This window comes from Cercospora beticola, chromosome 5 (assembly GCF_033473495.1).
Source record: "Cercospora beticola chromosome 5, complete sequence".
In the NCBI taxonomy this organism is placed as follows: domain Eukaryota; kingdom Fungi; phylum Ascomycota; class Dothideomycetes; order Mycosphaerellales; family Mycosphaerellaceae; genus Cercospora; species Cercospora beticola.
In genome coordinates, this window is record NC_088939.1 from 4,505,683 (window position 1) to 4,514,654 (window position 8,972).

Genomic DNA, 8,972 nt, shown 5'->3' on the forward strand with positions numbered 1-8,972 from the left:
ACTAAGACTATATATATAGGCTTAAGTCCCTATACTAGTAGATAAGAGAGTTAGGCTCCTAAGTACTAATAATATAAGAAATAACTAAGAAGAACTATATTATAAAGGAACTAAACTATTAAGATAATATAAATTATTCTAAGAAGAACTAGGAACTATAGAAGCGGTAGGCTATATAGAGCTTACTATAAAATATAAGAATATAAGGAGGTTTTTCTACCGGAGTACTAGTACGAGAGCTTTTCTACCTACGAAATATATAGAGCGTACTACTTTACTACGTCTAGGACGAATAAGCTATAAGTAGTAAAGTATATATCGATTCTATATATCTACTAACTACTATCTAAAGGAGGTACCGGCTACTAAGGTACCGGCTACTAAGTACGGCTAGTATAGTAGCGGCGGCTATATAGTTATACTATAATAATTACTTCCCTCTCTATTTTAAAAAAGTATCGTCCTCGATATAGCGTACGCCTTAGTACTAAATACGCGAGAGTACGTCTCGGTCTCTAAGCGCGAGCTCTCTTTACGTCTCTTAGCTATCTTAATATCTTAATATCTCTAGGCTAACTAGCGCTCCTTCTTAGCGGCGGCCTACTTTAAGGCTTTAGTAGCCTTACGTTTTTTTATAGATCGGGTAGGAGTAGCTACGGCGGTCTCTTCCTAAGCCTCTACTAAACGGCTCGAGTAGCGCTTAGTCTTCTCGATAGACGTTCCTATAGAACCGTCCGTTAGGCTAGTCTTTATCGTAGACTTAGCTAAAGAGGATTTAGTAGCTAAGAAGTTAAGCTTAGGTAAGAAGACTAAGAGTACTAACTTTCTAGTAGTCCTCTAGCTCTTTAGTATCTTAGTCGTAGTAGGCTTACCTTTCTTTAGCTAGGCCTTAGAGGTAGCCTATTAAAGATTATCGGACTTCTTCTTATAGCGAAGAGGCTTAGCTAGAGCTACTATAGGGAGTTAGAGCTCGTCCTCCGAATCTTCTCCGATCTCCGAGGCTAGTAGAGAGTTAATAGCGCCTAGTAGAGAGTTAATAGCGCCGTCGGAGTTATCGTTAGTAGTATTATCTATTAAGTATAAGGATAGGTATAAGCAGAGCGCTAGGTTATCCTTCTATACCTAAGTAAGAGCCTAGTAGTAGCCGCGGATAGAACGTAAGGAGAGGAAGAGGTAGTCTAGATATAAGGACGTAGTATACTTAAATTTTAACTTATCGACTATATAGAGTAGCTTCTAACTCTTCTTCGGAGAGTTACGAGGGCAGAACGCGGCTTATAGTAGAGCGACCGTCTTAAGAAAGTATACTAGAGCTAGCGTCTACTTTTCCTTATAGAGTACTTCTAGTATTAAAGTCGAGATAGAGACGATATTAATCTCTACTAGCTAGCGGATATTATTCTCGTTTACGACGTAGTCGGAAGGATCGATCTAATTGCTCGTATAGTTAGCTTCGTACTATATATAGTTCGTACTATCGAGAAGGTAGTATTTGTCGCTCTTCGTATAGCGCGCCTTCTCGTAAGCTACCTTACTATAGAGAATATAGCGTCCGTATCCTAGACTATAGCGCTTACTATTACCTTCCTAGATAATATTTAGACGGCCGTAAGGCTTATATATATCTAGGATACTACTCTTTAAATCGAAGACTACTAGATAGAGCTTATAGAGAGTATCGAATAAGATATAGCCGGCGTCCTTTAGCTCGTATAATCGTCCGAGATAGACGTCTTCTAGTTAGAAACCGGCCGGTAGTAGCGTATCTATATATACGAAACTCTAAGCGTCGAATAGTAAGATCTTAAGGATATTAACCGGCGCGTTCGGGTACTCCTAGTCGAAGGCCTTCTAGTAGTCGAGGTCGGAGTACTCTATAGTATTATACTAATACGTATCGAAGACTACGTTATTGCTAGTAAGTACTACGGCGGCCGGCTATAGAGCTAGATATAGTACGTAGGTAGGGACGCTAGTACTACTCTCTTCGTCGGACTCGTTCTAACTACTAACGTTACTATATATAATACTATCCTTATTATACTCGACCTTAGGTAGGACGTTCTAGTCTTCTACGTCTAGCTCGTAGGTATCTCTTCTAAATACGAATAGGCCTATAGGATCGGAGGGAACTATATACGTAGGTTAGTTATCTAAGTCCTTAACGATAGTACGGTCGGTAGAGTTAGAGCTATAGCTCGCGAATTCGATATAATAGTAGCGGCTATTATCGATAAGGTAGACCTTATCGCTACTATTATAGAAGCAGTTACGTAAGAGTAAAGGCCGTAGGCCTTCCGGTTCGTCTCTATTACGGACTAGTAGGAGCTATATAGTAATAGATCGGATAATACTATTTATAACGGGCTAGACGTCGGTAGGCGCGCTATAGTAGCTAAAACCTATTCTACGAAATTTTCCTACGTCCTAGCCGTATTACTATACGTAGTAGTTAAGTCTCGTTAGCTCGTAGATACCGCCCGCGTTAGTATTTATTATAGTCTAGGTTAGGCGTAGCGTATAAAAGACTATACTATTTACCTCTGCCTAGTAGTTAGAAGATCTATAGATAAAATTCTCGTACTAGAGTCGAACGAGGTCGACGAACGCGTCCTTCTTTATAGCCGAGTAGATAGTTAGTACGTCCTAGTTAGGCTTCTTAGCTATCTTAGCCTACTAGAAGTAGCGCTTCTAGGCGGCCTAATTCTATATAAGAAACTAGTTCTTATCGGTAGTATCGTAATAAATAGTATCTCGTTCTACGAATTAGAGGAAGCGTTTTAGTATTAAGAGGTATAGGTAGTCGTAGTCTCCCTCGAGCGAGGCTAGAATAAAGATATAAGCTATATTACCTAAGGCTTCCCTATAGAGAGCGTTAAGGATATCGGCTATATAGACGGCCGCCTAGTTATAGTTAATATTACTAGTAAGGTAGCTAGTCTACCCGGCTCTTATAAGATCTATAAGTATATAGGCTATATACTATAATAGGTCTCGATTAGTATACGTATTCTTATCTATACTAAATAAGCTAGAGGAGATATAGGCGTCGAACTAGGCTAAGGCGTTTAGTTAAGCTTAGAGCTTAAAGGAGGACGCGTAAGGTATAGACGCTTCTTCTCGGGTATCTCGTCTACTCTCGGCGGGTAGCGTCCTAGGCTAACTACTACTACCGACTAGTAGAGATTCTTATCTAGGTTCCGTAGCTATCTATATTATCTTCCCGAGCTTATTGTCGCTCTATTTACTAGTAACGCCGACGTCCTAGTCGAGTAGTCCGTTACGACTATATTTCCTACCTATTTCGAACGTTAGGGAAATTGCCGTCTACGTAGAGTAGAAGTAGTAGTATAGGTTAAATAGGAGTAGTATAAGTATAGATAGGATAGCCGGCTTAATAATATTATATTAGCCGACGATATCCTATCTTATTCTCTCCGCGATACGAGTCTTATAGCGGGTAGTCTTAGTAGCGACCTAAAAGGCTCTTATATCGGTAGGCTTAATATAGACCTTATAGTAACCTAGTAGATAGCCGCGTTTTAACTAGAGTAGCTTGTCCGTAGAGGTGTCGTCCGCTTCGTTTAGAGCGACTACCGCGATCTATTTATATACTACCGGTAGAGAAATACGATTATAGCTCTAACTAGGATAATATAGAATAACGGCTAGTAGACGACGGATAGTTTCGGGTATAAAATTAAAGCTATAGATTAGTATATTATATAGAAGGTAAGGCGTCTATTATACTTCTAGTTTTATTTAGGATAAGAACTATAGTACGAGCTATAGATCGTAGTAGAAGATAGCGGCGTAGATATAGTAGGTCTCGACTAGTAGTTAAATCTCCTATATAGTAGGGAGGCTAATTAGTAGGTAGTAGTTATTTAAATAGGCGTATACTCTCGTTATAAATATAGCGTTAGCTCTATAGTCGAGGAAATCTATAACTATAGACTAGGTAGGGAGTAATAGCTAGGCGTCGGTAGTTATATCGATTAGTAGCGTCTAAGTCGCGCCGACTATTAGAGGATAGCTATTCTTAAAAGTAAACTAAAGATCTATATCGGTTAGAGAGGAGGCCTAGATAGATATAAGTACTATAATTAGGCCGTACGTTATTACGTCGCGCTTCTACTACGTAGTAACTAGAACGATATAGTACCTACCTTATAGTAGTACTATCGGGACCGAGGTATTCGCTACGTCTAGTAGTAGGAGGCCGTCGAACTTAGTAAGGAATTTAATAGAGTTTCGCTAGAAGAACGAGAGAGTAAAATCCTTAGCGACTATTATAGCTATAATAGTAGGAGCGCCTTCTATCTCCGTTATATAGTCGCCCTTCTCGCGGCCTATTTGTTTAATATATTCGCTATAGAAGTCGTCCGAGGTCGGGATAGTATAAAGGAATAGGTTTAGTACTAGCGTTAGGAGAGCGAATAGGTAGTAGACGTCTTCCTTCTTCTACTCTATAGTCGGCTTAGCTATATTAGAGAGTATTATATTCTTTAGTAACGTCGTAGACGTAGAGGTAATTCCGTTCTTAAAGACTAGCGTCTATATTTCGAGTAGCTTAGCGACTAGAGCCGTTCGTTTAAGGTCGCGAATATTAACTAGAATAGTCTAGCTCTTATTAAACTTCTTGCGTATCTTTTCGCGTAGTAGGCCGAGCCGGTCGAGCTAGTTATCGTTCGTTACTAAAGAAGCTATATTACTAGCTATATAGCGGACGAGATAGTTATAGTATTTATTACGTAGCAGAGGCAGTCGTATAGTAGTAGCCGCGTCGAGTCGTGCCCTATAGAGCTAGCGAATACGTATAGCGTAGACTTCCGGAGGTAGAGTTAGAGCAAAAATAGTATCGCTTAATATATAGGTAGACGCGAGTACGCTATTAGAGTTAAGGATATAGCCTTACTAATAGGTATTAGACGTATCTAGCGGAAGATATAGCGGAGATACTAGCGGCTAAGTTTGCTACTATCGTATAATAGAAATTTCTAGTAGCTAGTTACTATTAACTACAAAATACGCTAGTATAAATATAGACGTAAACGCGAAAGTAAAGCGCGACGTTACCGGCGTAGTCTGCGCTCGGTACGCGTCTAGCGCGTAGTATCTCTATCCGCTCTCGAGTCGGGACGTAGAGGATATAGTAATAGTAAATACGAAGGTAATATAGTACGGCGGCCTAAAAAAGGCTAGGCCTCCTACTAGCGCTAATAGTTACTATATCGTAGTTCCTACTAGTAAGGCAAAGGATAGTCTCGGTCGTAATTCGCTATTAAATCTATAGTATCGTAGAGGTCGTCGATATTATACTAGATATTATAGCCGTAGTTATAGTCTTTCTATTTTACTAAGTACTATAGCCGGCTATAGAACGTCCTACGATCGAGAAGCCTCTCGATCTTAAAGGAGAGCGTATTATTATCGTCGTAGTTAGCTATCTATACCGGGCCTAGTTCTAGCGGATCGTAGTCGTAAGAGTTATTACCTTATAGGTACGGCTCTAACTAGGCTATCGAAACGACTAGATAGATCTTTATTACTAGAGAGAGGACGAGTCTATATACGAGTTATTCTATAGTACGATCTACCGGGAAAGGGCTAGCTCGCTAGTAATAGTACTTATAGTTACGCTATTCTAGGATCTTATACTCTCTATATAAGCGAAGAAGGACTTACTATTCTAGTACGAATCGGATAGAGTAGTATACTACGTCGTACTAGTCTTTTATCGCTACTACTACCTATACTAGAGAGTCGGCGGCTTAGTCGCGTACCTCCTAGCGGATAGCGATATAGTCGGCTATAGGTAATTTAGCTAAAGGTAGGAGCGCGTCTAAGTTATTCTTAAAACCCTAAATAATTACGTTCGGGATTTCGCTAGAAGAGATATTATAGGAATTATTAAGCTCGGCTTAAATATACGGGAGAGCCTCTATCTAATTAGCTACTAGGAAGGACGTAATAAAATATCGCAATACGATTTCTATAGTCTAGTTCGTCCTCTTACTTTAACTATCTATCTAAGAGTAATAGGTAGTCGTAGCTAGGAACCTAGTACCTAGTTTTTAAAAGGCAGACTTTATAAAGTTAGATAGCTATCTCTAATTATAGTCGCTAATTATTACTACTAGTAGGGATCTTTCGTAGACGATATAGCTATATAGCTAGGCGGTACTATATTCGGCTATAGACTAGTCTTCTTTTACCTTCGTAAGGATAACTCTTTTCGAGAATTTATAGGTCTTAGTAAGGAAGCTATTAAAGCTATCTACTAGCAGAAAGCTAAAGACCTAGTTAGCCGTAACTATATAGTCTAGTACTACGATAGCGTAGATAGGATTTAGCTCTCTATATAGCCGGTAGCGGTAAGTCTAGTTTAAGATATAGTCCGGGTAGTACTTAATATAAAGACGGAGTTCCTTAGCTAGCCTATAGATATAGAAGGAGGCAAAGACGCGGGCGTACGTATAGTAAAATCCGGAATAGTAGTAGTCGTTATAGGCTATTCTAAATACCTCCTTTATTAAGGAACTAGGAATATAAAGGCGTTTGCGGCCGTTAGTATCGTCCTTAAAATATATTAGGCCGTCGCGTAAGAAGAACTATAACTCTAAGAGTACCGCTTCTTATTCGCTATCGTTTTCGTCCTTACCTTTAAGGTCCTAGATACGCTACTACTCTATAGCTTATAGTTGCTCTAGCTACTATACCTAAGCTAGGTCGTTCTAGTATCTATAGATTAAGTCGCGCTTAAACTCCTCCGATAACTCGACTAAGATAGAGTAAAACGCTATCGTCTCTACGGACGTATATATACGACCGGTATTCTTATCGATTATTATAGCGTAGAAATACTATACGTCCTCGTACCTATATAGGTAAAGGTACGTAGAGTTATCGACTATATTATAGACTTAGTCGAGATCGTTATATATAAGAGGATCGAGGATATCTATATTCGTACGTCTCTAGTCGTCGATTAAGCGACTAAGTGCGTCCGGAATACTATATAGACGGCTAGGCCGGTAGATCGTAACTATACTATAGAACTGCGATAAGTACTAGCTAGCTCGTATAAGGCGAAAGTTTATATAGTCTAGAGACGTAGTACTAGTTATCGACTCGGATACTATAATTCCTAAAGTAGTAGTATAATCCGTAAATATAAAGATAGGTTTCTATAAGGCCTATAAGACGTAGTATAGTTTCCTTACGGTCTAGATAAGGCTAGCAACTTCTAGTTCTATTACTAGATATTACGATTCTATATCCGATAGGACCTTACTTAAGTATATAACTAGCTAGACTTTAGTAGCCGGGAAACGAACTACCTTGCCGCTATCGGTAGAAGTAGAGTTGCCTTCTACTATATACGCGACTATAGTAAAGCTATTACGGCTAGAATTAAGATCGATATAAAGAGGACGATAGAGGTCGGTATAGTAGAGGAAGGACGCCGTTCGGTAGATCTTAGCTAGAATATCGAAATAGCGACGCTACTAGTTAAGGTTTTCGGCGTCGTCCTATACTCTAGTTCGCGCTACGAATCGCTTATAAAGATTGCCTCGATTAGGTCTCTATTATAGTAAGTACTTCTTCCTTTCCTCGAATAAAGCTATAATTTATAAAAAGTACGGGATATAGTACTATTACTAGCCCGTAATACTAATATAAAATTCTAACTCCTTAAGCGTCTATAGAAATAGAAGGTCGAGGATAGTACGAATCTTTTCTTCGTAGGTAGTATAACTAAGGCTACTAACTCTCTAACCTAGAAGAGCCGTAGATAGGTACCTAAGAAAGGTTTTCTAGAGCGTAATACTAATATCGAAGGAATTAAGGAAGCCGAATAGGTAGTTAAGATATATAAGGTAGTCGTCGAACGTCTATAAGAAGATAATAATATTATCGATATATACGTAGTAGAAGTCTCGAAACGGCTTAAGAATATAGTTAAGTTACCGCTAGATATATTAGACGCTACTAGCGTACTCTATAATTACGACATTTATCTATTCTTATCTATAGTAGCTATTAACTATAAATTTATAGCAGTCGCCTTTAGCTATAGCCTATTAGTAGAAGAACGATACTATATCGATTATAGTAATATATTCTACGCTATAGAGAGCGTCTACGATCTCGTCTTATCGTAGTAAGAGATAAGAGTCCTTAACTACTATCTTATTTAAACTATAGATATCGACTATAGCTCTGCCTTTCTATACTAGTTTACTATCGAGTAGGACTATCTTCTAAATAATAAAGATAGGAAAACCGAAGAGAGTCGGCCTAGTTATAAACTCTATTTTGCCGTATTCGTATAAGGCGTTAAAGGCTTTATTAACTACTTCGTAGTCGGGTCTAGAAAGAGAATAAATAGTCGTAGATAAGCGGTAGGCCTTACTACTAGTAAGGAGCGGAATAGGTAGGTAATCGGCCTTAGAGACTTTAACCGTAGTACCTTTATTAACCTAGAGGCGTTTCTACTTCTTAACTAATACTATATACGCCTTTTAGCGAGTCTCGTCTCTATACGCTATATACCTATTCTCTAATTTATACTCTATAGAGTTTAGTAGTATATCTAGAGAGACCGCTACCTTTAGTAAGGTAGACTTACGAGTTAAACGCGACTCGGCCTTAGAAAATCCGGAAGCTCGGCTAAATCTTTAACGCGGCTAGCTAGAGTAGCTAGGAAAGTATCCTCTAGTACTATTTTATAAACTACTCCGAGACGCGTTTATAGTAGGAGAATTACTTCCGTAGTACTATAATTAGCGACTAAGACGTACTCCGTATAGCTATCTAAGACTACGTTTAAGATACGTAGAGAACGCTAGAGTCTAGTAAGATAGTTCGGCTTAGGAACGAAGTTAAAATTATAGTCGTTCGGTAGTAGGTCGTATATAGTAATCGGGACCTAGGACTTAGAATATAGCGGCAATACGAAAGACTCT